This window comes from Triturus cristatus, chromosome 1_2 (assembly GCF_964204655.1).
Source record: "Triturus cristatus chromosome 1_2, aTriCri1.1, whole genome shotgun sequence".
NCBI lineage: Eukaryota > Metazoa > Chordata > Amphibia > Caudata > Salamandridae > Triturus > Triturus cristatus.
Window position 1 is genome coordinate 769,858,873 of NC_140580.1, and position 14,129 is coordinate 769,873,001.

The following is a 14,129-nucleotide window of genomic DNA, read 5'->3' on the forward strand; positions in this document are numbered from 1 at the left end:
ACACAAATCATCCCATCGTGAAGGAAGAGACTTGTCAGCAGTGAACATCACAGCCGTTCCTATACATGATGGTATAGTTTGGGACCAAACCGAATATGACATTTTTGGCCCGTCGGAGCTTTTGAAGATTACACATTTATTTAAGATTTCATGAAGTGACTTTATTATCTCTAGTACCTTTTCTGATGATTGGGACTTCGAGACTGTTAATTACATGATGTCTGATCTAGAGATGTCTACTGTATTCACAAATCATGAATATTTAGAGGCTTCATCAGACTATGAACAAATGTATTGTTATAACCACTATGGTCATCATTTCTTGCATAAATCTGCAACACCCAGAAATGTATTTATATATAACCAATGGGAACATTGTCCTACACCTCCAAAGGGTAGTTCGAAAACTTTTGCAATGAAATTTCCATATTTTTCAGGCTACAATTAGTCTAATCCAGAAACGTTTTACTTTAAAAATGTGAACAAGACAGGAACGAAAAATATGTTAACAAATACGAAACAGATTTATTCTGCAGCCTTTATTGCCCGACTGTCTGGACAAGGTTTCGGCTTTTGGAAAGACAACGTTGAGACAAAAACTGTCTGGGGTACAAAAGATTGGCAAGTACAGGGGGTAGAAGCTTTGTTTAGAACCTGTATCATCCCTGAGCAAATTATGTTTTTGAATGACACTGTCCAGCAAACGTCTTGCCTTAGATTAGCCAGGATCAAAGACATGAACACACAGACCATACCTATACCTGCAAGCAATAGCACTACATGGGGGGAGGTCGACGTACATAATTTTTTGCATCACAACAGATCAGATCCAGAATGGAATAAATGGTTGCTCTGTCCCACAGACACGAATAACTGTCAAGATCGATTCCTGAACATAACACAGGGTTTCACTATCAATAGGCCAGACCCGCGCTATGTTCAAAGACAGCATCCAGGGGTAGTAACAACATAGAGTGTAGGGAAACTATGCCTTGATTGGTTACAGAAAGCTACACTGATGGATGTAAAACAACACTTGACTTTACTCCAAGAAGGCGCAGACCTTAGGGTATTCTTGCTAAGACCAAGAAAACCGCGTCAAAAACGTTTCATATATGCCGGTATCTACGCTGCTTATAATGAAGCATGGAAGGTTACCCAAGCAGAGACTGCAGAACGAATACGAGAAATTGATCGTATTAATTTAGTGAAAACTCTCTCTATAGTAGACAATGGGTTAACGACTCTGTAGTCCAGAATATATTTATTGGACAGCATTGTGTCTTCTGTCATAGACATCATGGAACAAGACTTGGTCATGTTGCAACATGGTCAGTCTCAGCTACGTTCTATCATGCTATTGGGCTGGACACTACAAAACATGCGTGCAGGCTATGTGCCTTGGCGTTTAATCAATACTACGTCACTGTTTTCAGAATTCAATCTCACTGATAAACAGATCAGACTGGCACAAAGGGGAGCAGACTACACTATGCTGAGCATTGAAAAACTGGAAAAATTACCATTCACGGTGGCAGAAAAATCAGCTACTGGGTGGATCATACATGGTAAAATTACTCTGCCTGTTACAACTTTCCATTTTCAATATTGCCTAAAACATATACCAGTTGGCAAATATGAAAGGTTGGGTAAAGGATACATCAAGACATCCTGGGATTTACCTTACACACATAGATGTTAGAGTGGGGAACGTGAAGTGTTTCTTAGCGGTGAAAACTGTGAACACACACTAAGCGGTTCTCTCCTTTGTCAGGGTATTAACTTACACGGGGCCTGTGATGGTTCCACTACAAACTTATCCTGTCACATGCAAGGTTCACCGGCTGCAGTGATTTATCCAATTTTTGGCCAACTTTCTAATGGGAGTTACATTATGTTGAATGATCACAGCTGCTGTGGCATGTTGCCAGGTATTCCATATCTAGTTACGGTTACATCCAGGGTCACTTGCTGTATGCAAGTCTTGTTTCCACAAATAGACACAGTCAGGGAGTCGCCTTTGCGGCCTTCACTGAACATCTCTTCTATACGAATTGATACTCTAAGTAGAATGAAAAGCATTCTTTTACGAAAAACAGTGCCACTGACCTCGGCCAAAGAAACCTATGATCTCCAAGTCGCAAGGACTTCTGCGGAGATACATACCCTTTTGTATACAAACTGCCCTGTACATTTCTCAGAAATGTTAGGTCGTATCTTAAACATGTCTGATACGAGCGGTATTATACATGTATTTAAGAACGTGTGTGCAGGACTGTTAGCACCTTTTCAAGCAGTCCTCGGAATTTTTCTAAACTTCGTGCACTCTGTGTTTGGCGGACTGCCGCTCCTTTTAGCACTCGTTGCAGGGATCCTATTTTTTCTCCTTCTGCTACGATATGGCAAGCCTTATCACCAGCGTCAGTCCAGGCACAATAGAGAGAGCTCTACTGGAGATGAAGTGTCGTGAGCGCATCATCCAAATTTTGGGTTTACCTCATCTACGAGAATTAAACACCACATGGTTTCTGTCATTCAGACCAATCTGGCAAGTTTGCATCTTACCTGTTCTATGCTGCCTGCTCTGCTGTGAAGAATGCGTGCTAGACATCTGTCTAACACTCCCATCAGTCATGCCTACGGATATCGATACTCTGCTGGACCCGGTAACGGCCCATGCTCTGTGTCGTCCCCAGCGGCTACCAATCCTGATGCCGGCATTCATTGAGATCTCAAAGACGCAAATTGCTACTGCTGACACAACAGGCATGCAGGTAACATCCGATTCGAACATTGCTGATGCAACCAATGCTGAAGGCGATAGTTCACACCTATGTGCAGTTAATCTTCTAAACAAGGTATTCCAACTTTCACCTACAACGGTAGATTACTTTTTGTCTACAGGATTAGAAGATTTCATGTTTTCTCCAGGCCCACACACTGACTTTTGATTCAGGCACACAGTGTTCCGATGAGACTCTGAATTTGGCCTTCGTTCTTTTCAGACAAGGGACTAACTTTGAAACTTTTTCCCATGATTAATTTTTTTTCTCCAAATTTGTATTTCTTTCATTTTTTGTCACAAGTAATCTGCTTATAGTAGAACTATTCATAGAGAACAGAATTCTTTCAGGGACATTATGCCACCTTGTCACATCAACAATTGATTTGTGTTAACCTGATATGAAATGGTTTCGGCCCTTTTTCTTCTGTATTAATGAGCCATTTCATCATATGTATATATTTCTATTTCATTCTTGTTGGCATTTTCAATGCACGCATATACTTAGAATTAATATGTACAGCACCTTATGCATAGCAATGGTTTTTGTAATGCATTTTTAGGACATATGTTTTCAGATATGTTTTAGCATGTTTTAGATTATCATGCGATACTCTCTTTTAGACATGTTTAGTATGTTTAGGATTTAATAATGTCGTACATACGATACTGGAGTGGGTGTTGTGTGTAGGTTTAGATTCCGTATATAGGTTTTCCGATTTATGCCCTTATACAGGTACAATTCATATTGCCCTTATTTAGGTATAGAAAATCCAGCCCTTATTTAGGCATTGTCCATGCTAACCAAATACAGGCATGGTCTCCTACATCCGTCCATCCACGTCACAACGAGTTCTTGGAAAACCAGTCTCTTAAGCCTTAAGGATTTTCCCTTGCTTGGATATTGATTTCTCCAAGAACTCATTTAGTATGCATGAACATCTATTCCTTAGGGGTTCATTCATGGCGTTCCAATGCATGACTTTTATGTCAATGCAGGCTTTCAAGGTATAAATATACCTGCAGTTGCCCTGACAAACCACGGTTCCGGTACGGTCCAGCTCGACTGCCTACTTGCGGTTCACCTCGGCAAGTTCGGAAGGAGATCGAATCCCAGCCTGATGCACTGACCAGATGCTGTCATCCTCCTCGCAGAGAATACAGCTCCAGTATTTCTCTCCCCTTTTGGGGTGTTAGATATCGAGTCCCGGAAAGAGATTCCAGCCTCGGACATTCTAAGGTATGGAGCAGACTAGAACTTAGAGAAACTTTTGGCAACTCTTGGCAAAACTATAGCTATAGCTAGCTATACTTTAGAAAACAGCACCTACTTCTTACCTCGTACTACACTTAGGTTAGGTACACTGGGGTAGAACTATTTTGAAGCATCAGATGAGTATTGCCATTTTAGCCTGTGTTATTTATGTATGTATTTTATAAATATATGTCATAACTAGAAACCATGCTATTGCAGTATTATTTTATCTTACTGCTAACTCTGTACAAATTGTACTTCGCAGCCTGTCTTACGATTGTAGCAGTTCATATCTCTTGCAAGGGAAATAAGACTGTTCAATAAACCCTTTTTATTGAAATGCCCGTCTCTCTATTTCTGTGCAACTCTGTAGAAACAAAGCATGCACGATTGACTGAGTGAAACTGTTATCTATTGTTTCCACGGTTCTGAGATTGTTCTGACTCAAAGGGAAACAAAGTTGTCATGTTCATGCGGTTGTCAAAAACTAATCCCTTCTTGTATATTCGAGAAGTTTCTAGTGACCTCGGAGTTAGCTGGCACACACAAGTAATTAAGTTTAATGTACTCGATAAAGACATACTGACCTCAGTCCTATGTCAAATCTATGGTGTATATTATTCCAATGCGCAGAGCCTATCAGGGATATAGGAACTACAGTACAGTAGAACATGCGCTACTTCGCATCAAACAAAATATTTTGTAGGTTGCAACAAGTCGGGCCATCTTTTGACCCACCGTCTCCATGCCCGTACCCAGGGTCAGCAAGTGTCAGAGCTTGTTGAGCCATTGGTTAATATCCCCCGGAGGGACGCTGATATAGTAGCAGAATTCAAGCATTTCTATACTGCCCTATATGCAGCAGTCCCGCTAGACCCTGGGGACGCTGCTGTGAATGGCATGAAGGCCCCTTTAGCTCACTTAGCAGAGAGGGATGACCAGCTCTTTGATAAAGATATCACAGTGAAGGAGGTCATGAAGGCGAGAGGAATATTACAGGTGGATACAGCACCGGGTCAGGATGGGTTCACAATGAACTTTCACAAAACGTTCGCACTCCAATTGGCTTTTGCCTTGACAAGACTATATAATTCCTTCAGCGCACAGGGACCCTCACTGATACTATGAAGCAGGCCACTATATCAGTAATATCCAAGTCAGGGAAAGACCCTGCCCAGTGTGCTTCTTATCGACCTATATCGCTCTTAAATATTGACACCATCATTTTTACTAGTATCTTAGCAACCCCCCTGGGACTTTATGTGCCTGGATTTATAGATTTCTCTTAGCAATAGGCAGAGATCACCCAGAGAGCTCGTACATCGGCATGCAGTGCAGCATGGCAGGAAACCCTTCTCAAGATGGTACACTACTGGTATTATACGCCTGCTCGTATTGCCAAATGTGGACAGGGAAGTGATGAAAGATGCTAGCGGCACTGTAATAATACCAGCACCTTGACACACCAGTGGTGGCTGCTAGGGAACGGGGCGGGAGGGCGGGTGAGGGGGGTTAAAAAAAAAAGAAAAAAAGTAATGGATAAAAAGAAGACTTACCTTCAGAATACCATCCGCCGTCGCTCCTCGGTTCTCCCTCCGCTCCTGGCTTCTGGAAGCACCCAGGCTCTCAGGCTCCCCTGAATAATCACAATGCTGCTTTACAGCAGCATTGTGATTCTCTGAGCACTGTAGTTCGGTGCTCAGAGAGGGACTAGGGCCTGTGCATGTTCTCTCATCCAGGTTGTAATACAGCCTGGGTGAAAGAACATGCAAAGTGTGCAAGACGGGTTGGCTGGCCCAAGATGGCCGGCCAAACAATCATGCACACTTAAGGTGCCTACCACTCCTTCCATCGCTGACTGTGATGACAGCCTAGCACACCCCGCGCTCCGTAAATCGGAAAATAAAGTTATTATCATTTTATTTTCCTTTTTCCACTGCTAGGAGAGCAGTGGGGCGGTGTTTCTCCGCCTTAGCGGAGGTGCTGCTGCTGTGACACATATGTTATGGCACTGTCCCAAACTACACCACTACTGGTCTGATGTGTTAGCCGATATCAACCATATGTTCAGTACTGATATCCCACGCTTCCCCAGTACATCCTTCTAAGCCTACAAAATACACTGACATACCGACTCAACTCTTGGAGAGGAAGGGCTATCGCTCTGTCTTCATGTGCGGACAAGCAAGTTCTTCTTCAAGGTGGGGCACGGATCTAGTCCAAACACATACGGACTGGCTGTACAAGCTTTGGGACCTCCTGAGCATGGGGAAATTGACAGCTTATATAAACCACATCCTCCCCGATTTGCGAAAACCTGGGGTCCCTGTTTGAAGTTCTTAGCACACCGTTCTAGGGAGATATGCTGCAAACCGGCCCCTGGTAAGAAAAACGGCCCCCCATGCAAAGCAGAAGGGAGAGTGGTCAGGTAAGGTGTGAGTGAAGGTGGAGGTGGAGGGAAGATAGAGTGTGAGGGAAAAGATGGAGAACCGGTAGAGTGTAAGCCAGAAGAGAGCGAGGGCAGGGGAGATGTGAGAGAAAATGGGGGGAGTAAAACAGGAAATGAGCAGAGAGTGATGCCAGATGTGTGTATAAGGATGAAGCACAGAGAGTGGAAAGTTTAATTCTTAGTTCCAGTTACCTGTCATCAGCAGCAGCAAGACACCTCCAGGCAAATGTTGCGCATTCTAAATAGTAACTCAGCCGGTGACAAAAAAAAGGCAGACCTGAAAAGGGGTGATGATTACTCTTTCCCTTTACCTAAGCCAAATTTCCACCACCACTTTTAATTGACTTCTTAAGCTCTATGTCCAAATTACTCGATCTGTTCCAAACTTTCCTGCTTCCACTGCGCAACCTACTTCCCCTCCCTTCAAACCCACTCATTCCACACTCCCTCACTTTTATCTTTTGGATAATTCTCTCTCGTCTTGTATGATGGATACGAATACCAGGCCTCTCGGAAGAGAGCTCGTGCCACAGCCCACTAACAACCATCATGTATTGCCTAGCTTCTAGACATCTAGATCTCTGCCCTCTTCTTCCACACCAGGTGTATGCATTTTGCTCTGCCTTTTAAATAGAAAATGCTTCACAAGCTTTTTTAGAGAAACTGCATTTACAACGCAGGTGGAACCATGCATTCAGTTACCCCTCAAGCTTTACCACGCATGCTTTTACCATGCATATACCTTTGCCACACACATGCGTAGTAAAGGTAGTCAGTGCTCTAGATTAACCCTGGGCGGTGAACTACGCTCCGCTTGCGGAGTTTGCGGAGTTTTGATAACTTCACGGTTCACGTAGAACGCGTAGTTACCGAATACTACGCAATCTGCGACGTAGCATAGCTGTTTTTCTACTTTGCGCGCTTAATATGCGTTCTCGCACGCTCGGTAACGACTTACCGTGATTCTGCGTTCGCCGACTCGATTTTCTATCCGTTCGCGTGCGCCATGAGATTTGGAATCTGGCTGCACGATCCCGCGAGAGTGTGCGAACACGAACACGTCATTCAGACGCGCGATCTGACTTCCGGCGGCAGTGTTGCGAAGAGTATCTCTTGAGTATCATAAAACCTTCTCTAAAATGATCATTTTGCTAAAACAAAACTCCTCAGATTGTGATTTGGCTGTAGTTTTTTGTGCAAGGAGTCCTTTTTTTTTTTCAAGAGGAAGGAAGTGCCCCTGAGTCTCCAACTTCCTATTCCTGTCCAGCAGGCTCCTCCCAGTGTTTTGTCCATGTGCTGTTCACTTTCATTTGGATTTGGAGCTGAAAGGATCACTTTTTGTGTCTGTCTGCTGCATCATATCATTGGATTGGATTTTAGGACTTTTGGATTTGAGATCATTTTACAAGTAAGTTGGAGAATTGGTGTACTTGTTTGTTTGATTGGGGCTTGTTTGTAACTTTGTACCTACATTTTTGGGGGATTTTCATTATTTAAAAATTTTTTTGGTGTGGGTGGCCTGTAGTTTCAGTAGGGGCCTAGTTGTTTTTCTTTGAAATTTCAGCCAGTAGGCCCAGAGGTACCCATGGGAGCATGTTTCTGTGGTGTCTGTTGAATTCTATTATAAACATCATGTAGGGCATGGATGGCATTGAATTGAATTGTTAAATGTGGTTGGGGTGTATTTCACTTTTTGGGTGTGTGTGTTAATAAATAAATACCTTTGTTGGTTGTGTGTGTGTGCTTGCTGTGTCACTTTCCAACCTTCGTAGCCCTGTTGATTTTCGTTTTTGCATTTTTGTATTAAAGCTGTGTTGTTTAGCAGGCCTCCTTTGTCTGGTCATATAGGCCTGCTTGAGTTTATTGTTTTCCATGGCCTGTTGTGACTGTGAGTGACCATGTGGCTCGTGGCCATTTTGTGGTGGTAGTTTAGTAGTGTGCTGCTTTTTCCATATAGGCCTGCATGTCTTTTCTTTGTTCCCCTTGGCTTATGCTTCTTGTTGTTGTGGCCTGGCCATGTGGGTGATGGCCATTTTGTGAAGGCAGGCAGTGTGCTTTTGCCATAGACTTGCATTGGCTGTTTTCCATTTCTTTTTGTTGTGGGTGGCTAGCGGCCATTTTGTGGAGCCTTCCAGGCTGTGTCCACTGCTTTTGCCATAGGCCTGCATTCATTGTCTGTCTTCACTTTCTTGTTATTGTGGGTGGCCTGGCCATGTGGGTGGTGGCCAATTTGTGGAGTAAGGCAGTGTGCTTTTGCCATAGGCTTGCATTGTCTGTCTTCCATTTCTTTTTGTTGTGGGTGGGTACTGGCTAGCGGCCATTTTGTGGAGCCATCCAGACTGTGTGCACTGCTTTTGCCCTAGGCCTGCATTCATTGTCTGTCTTCACTTTCTTGTTATTGTGTGTGGCCTGGCCATGTGGGTGGTGGCCATTTTGTGGAGTTAGGCAGTGTGCTTGCTTTTGCCATAGGCTTCAGTCCCAAGCTTGTGGCCTAGTCTGCCAGTAGGCCCAGAGGTAGTCATCATGGGTGCATAAAAACTGTTTCTGTGATGTCTGTTGAATTTTAGCATCATTTATGGCATGGATGGCATTAAATTGAATTGCAAAATGTGGTTTTTGGGTGGAATTTCAGTTTTTTGGTGTGTTAAATAAATAGACCTTTTCAGCCAGTAGGTAATCCTCGGTGTTCAGCTCGCGCAGTTTTGGCAACTCCACACTGCGCGACAACGCTGACTTACACTTTTTGTCTTCTTCGCGTGCTCAATATGCGTGTTCGCGCACGCGATAACGAGTTTTTGTAAAGATCGCGATGCCGAACACGCAGAATTTGAAATCTGGCAAAGAATATCTCTCGAGCAGCATAAAACCTTCTCGAAAATGATGATTTTGTTCATTTTGCACAAAAAACTCCTCAGGTTGTCATTTGGCTGTAGTTTTTTGAGCAAGGTGTCATTTTTCTTTTTTTAATAATTTTTTAATAGAGGAAGGAAGTTCCCCAGAGTCTCCAACTTCCTGGTCCTTTCCTTTGTCTTCACTTTCTTGTTATTGTGGCTGGTTTGACCATGTGGGTGGCGGCCATTTTGTGAAGCCAGGCATTGTGCTTTTGCCATAGGCCTGCATTGTCTGCATTGTCTGTCTTGTCTTCCTTTTCTTGTTGTTGTGGGTGGCCTGGCCATGTGGTGGCGGCCATTTTGTGTGACCACCCACTGTGCTTTTGCCATAGGCCTCCAAGCTTGTGGCCTAGTCTGCCAGTAGGCCCAGAGGTACTCATCGATCATCATGGGTGCATGGACCAACTGTTCTTGTGTTGTCTGTTGAAATTAAACATCATTTAGGGCATGGATGGCATTGGATTGAATTGTAAAATGTGTTTTTTTTGTGGGGGTTCACTTTTTGGGTGTGTGTTGGGCCTTTTCAGCCAGTAGGCCCAGAGGTAATCATGGGTGCATGAAACAACTGTTTCTGTGGTGTCTGTTGAATTTCATTTAGGGCATGGATGGCATTGGGTTGAATTGCAAAATGTGGTTTTTTTTCTGGGGTATACTTCACTTTTTGGGTGTGTTAAATAAATGCCTTTTTTACATGTGTATGTGTTATTGTTGTGGTTGTTGTGTAACTTTCCAACCTGTTTTTAGCCATGTGGATTTTTGTTTTTGCACTAAAGCTGTGTTGTTTATCAGGCAGCCATATAGACCTGCTTGAGTTCATTGTTTGCCGTGCCTTGTGCCTGTGAGTGACCATGTGTCTGGGGGCCATTTTGTGGTGGTTAGTAGTGTGCTGTTTTTTCCACATAGGCCTGCGTGTCTTTCCATTGTTCCTCTTGTCTTACTGCTTCCACATCCATCCCCATTGCCAGCTGCAGCTCCCTGATGCTGCATCCATCCCACGTGATGCATAAATTTAGGCCAAACAGGCTCCACTACATTTTTGTTTTTGTTCTTTGCTATTCTTATTCTTCCTGGGTGTACACAGTACACCAGGAAAGCCCTGGCCTTGTTGTCAAAGTCTCATAAATGGCTTCACTTTTGTTCACTGAGTTAGTAAAATCTAATTATTGTGACCACCACACACTAAGTAGTTATTTATTATATTAGTTTGAATGTACTATCTTTTGACTGATGTTCTTCTGGCTTTTTTGCTTTTAGGTCCACAAAAGACTGAGGAGGAGGTGTGTCATCATCGCCCGTTGTGCTGCCAGACAGACGTTCTGCTGCTGTACATGACGTGACGTGTGAGTGACCTGACAAGACATCTCTGCAACTTGTGTAACTGAGTGCTGCTGACATCTGAAGAAGATGGCCCGAAGAAAGCAGGTACCAGGTCCTCAAGTACCAACAAAGTTGCTATTTAGAAGAAGAAACAGAAGGAAGTGACACTTAAGTCTGGTGTGCCACCCAAAACCTGCAGCAGCGGTGTCCGGGTGGCAAGCTGGGGGCAGCACCACCGCATCAGTGGGCCCAACCCACCACCAACCCAGGCCCAAGCACATGAGTGTGGAAAAGGTAGCCAGCCTAATGGTGGAAACCAGTGATGCTGAGCCTGAGCTAAACTTATTGCTAGTTCAAAGTAGTACCCAATCAACGCAGGAGGAAACACAGCAGATAAGTGGTCAACAACAACAGCCGCAACCACCGCCCGCAATAGTATATGTTGTTCCTCCCAAAGTAGGGGCAGTTCAGGAAATTGAGCCTCATGCAGAGGAAGAAGAAGAGGAAGCCACTCATTCAGAAGATCCATTGTCTTCCAAATCCCCAGCAAGGAAAAGGAGGGTTAGTCCATCAAGTTCTTCGCCAAGCCCGCCTTCTGATGATCTAGATGCCACTTGGAAGCCACAAACTGAGTCTGAGACACGTCCCAACAGTAGGCTAGGGAAAAGGTGGTTTCCAGAAAGTCTTACACTTATGGAGGTTGATGTAGAACTGCAGGATGATGATGATGAGCCAGTCATCACGAACATCACTTCCAGCCCCGAGGAGATGGAGACCAATATTATTACCCTATCCAAAATCGCTGCAAGGGATGTAGCACGCATACATCCAACACAGGTAACACCAACACAACCTACAGCTTCCATATTTGCATTAGCAAAGGCCCGGCAGCGACCTACATCCAGCACAACCACCACCTCAGTAGAAGTAGGTAGTGGTACAGCACAGAGTCAAATTCAACGCACACCCTCCAATTAATCCGGCATTGGAAGTTTCACCTCCAGCAGGAGGCAAAAGATAAGCTCCCCAGTTTGGGACTTCTTTATGGTTAGCGTAAAGGAGGAGAACATTGCTATATGCTCCATTTGTAATACCTCTGTTAGTCGGGGTAAGCTTGGTACAAACTATGGTACCGGAGGCCAAATAACCCATCTGAAAAAATACCACTTGATCAACTGGGAGGACCACCTTCGCGGCATAAAAACTACAACCATTGGTGTTGGTGGGGATAAACGAGTAGAAGAAGAAGATCTGATCACAGTGGGAGAGGAAGGACAGGGAGACATTCTCTCTGGTAGTGGTACACAAAGTAGCCCTGTCCCCAGCAGTGCAGTGTTATCGTCGCCCAAATCTTCAGCAACATCTCAGTGGCACAAGAGTAAGAGTCAGCCTGAGACAGCAAGGAGTACTGCAATGAAAAAAAGTGCATTGTTGAGCCTAAGAGAAAGAAAAAACATGCAGCCCACCATTCTCAGCATGTTTAGGGGGGAGGGGCAGTACGAACGCAACCACCCAATAGCACGTTTGTACAATGCGAAGCTGGCTAAAATGTTAGCACTGGACCTTCTCCCTTTTTCTTTTGTTGAAGGGGTGGGTTTTCTGGAATTTGTGACAGCCATCTGCCCAAAATGGCAGGTTCCCAGCCGCTACTAATTTACCAGAGTTGCTGTTCCAGCACTACATGACGACGTGCTGGAATTGCTTGGAAACGCCTTGAAGCAGAGTGTTGTTCAGAGTATACACCTGACAACAGACATGTGGACCAGTTGCCAAGCCACTGATTACATGTGCATCACTGCACACTGGATCTCTTTCGTGGGGGTTAGAAAACAGATATCTGCTGGTGTTGACTAGGCCTGGGCGGAAATTCCGTTCCGCTCGCGGAATTTGCGGAATTTCGGTAATTTCGCGTTCCGCGGAGAACGCGAAATTGCCCAAAAGTCTGCTTTCCGCGACTTCGCGAAATTTTTTCTTGTTCGCGTTCTCAAAATGCGTGTTTGCGAGATATTTCTCCCCGAGCACGCAAACAGCAACTCTGAACAGGAAAAAAGCATCGCGAACAAGCAATTCCGCGTGTTCGCGGAATTTCTGCGTGTTCGCGGAGATTTTTTACCGTTTCGCGGAGATTTGCGTAACGCGATTACGCAAATTCCGCCCACCCCTAGTGTTGACGCTGCTGAAATTTTTCATGCCACTCGCAAACATGCAACTGTAGCCATGTTTGCCATGGAGAAATCTCAAACTGCTGCAAACATTTTGGATGAGTTTAACAGCAAGGTCTTTGTGTGGCTGCGCCCAAGAGGGCTTAACATTGGTTTTGTTGCCACGGACAATGGTAGTAATGTAGTTAGGGCCATGAAAGATGGTTGCTATTTCAGGGTCCCGTGTTTGGCACACTGCATTAACATTGTTGTTCAAGACTTTCTGAAAAATGAATACAAAGTCAGCAACTTACTGGTCACCTGCAGAATAATATGCACACATTTTAGCCATTCTTTTAAAGCCCGGAAGCAGCTGAGGGTCATTCAACATGACCATAAAATGCCAGTCAAAGCACTCATCCAGGAGGTTCCAACACACTGGAATTCAACTTATTACATGCATGATCGTCTGTTTGAGCAGTACATACCACTCAATGCTTATGTCATGTGAAGATTAGGGGATCCTACTGTGAGAGGCATGACCGTTGAGATGGGCCAATGTGACCTTGTTAAATGCCTGACAGAGATGCTACTTCCTTTTGAGGTCTTAACACGTGAAGTCAGCAGGGAGGGCTGTACTATGGGCCAAGCTATCCCATTCTTGCACATGCTAGAGCAACAGCTGAAGGAGGTGTCTGAAACATACGCAGGTGTGGATGACAAACAAGACGCACATTATTTGGCGGAATCCTTAGCCGTTCACTTATTTGAAAATACAAGGATTCAAAATAACATTGTGTCACATCCACATTACATTACTGCCACAATTTTGGATCCACGGTACAAAGTATTTCTGAACAGTAAGGCAGTAATTCCTTTTTCAGAAGTGGATGTTGCCAAGTACAAAATTTTGATAGCTGAGCAAGCCATTGACTTTGAAAACGAACGGCTGGTAATCAGAGAACCCCCGCCCCAGGCCAGACAAGTACTACAGGGCAGATTCCAGAGACAAGATCTACTTCAGAGCCTGAGGGCAGTGTGTTTGCCTCCCAGCCGTCACCGACACCAACACTACCAAAAACATCAACAACAGCAAGGACAGGATCATCCACACTACAATCGGCAACTGATTGGTTTCTACGGCAGGGGTATGGTAAGTCCAGTGCTGATGCAAAGGCAAAAGAGGCCAAGCACATTGGAGCACCCCTGAGCATTGAGCGGATGGTCCAGGCCTACCTGGATGACCCAACAGAGGCTTCCATGGATCGAAACCCATTGGTGTATTGTTATGGGA